Source organism: Penaeus monodon, chromosome 23 (genome assembly GCF_015228065.2).
Source record: "Penaeus monodon isolate SGIC_2016 chromosome 23, NSTDA_Pmon_1, whole genome shotgun sequence".
NCBI classification, from domain to species: domain Eukaryota; kingdom Metazoa; phylum Arthropoda; class Malacostraca; order Decapoda; family Penaeidae; genus Penaeus; species Penaeus monodon.
In genome coordinates, this window is record NC_051408.1 from 8,400,740 (window position 1) to 8,401,207 (window position 468).

The following is a 468-nucleotide window of genomic DNA, read 5'->3' on the forward strand; positions in this document are numbered from 1 at the left end:
TATTCTGCATTTCCCTTTGCCTCTTTTCTTTCTCTCCTTTTTCTCTTGTTCTCTCTTTCTCTAACTTGTCTCTTCCCCCCTTTCTCCTTTCTTTTCTTATTTTGTTGCACTCTCTCGTCTCTTTCTTCTATCTTATCATCCTCTCCTTCCCTCTCTTGCTCTCTCTTTAGTTCTCTCCCTCTTCTTTCTCCCTCTCTCATTTCTCCTTCGGTTTGCCTTCCTTTCTTTTCTCTTTTTATTCTTTCCTTCTCAATATGCCTTTTTTCTCTTAGTTCTCTTTTCCTTTCTCTCTCCTCCCTCTTCTGTTTGTTATTCCTTTTTTTCGCTCTATCTCATTCCTCTTTTATTTCCTGTTATCTTCCACGCCCTCTTTTCTTTCTCTTACCACATTTCCCCTTCCTTTTTTCACTTTTCTCTCCCTCTGTTTTACTATTATTTAATTTTCCTTCTCCGTTTCCTCCCTTTTCT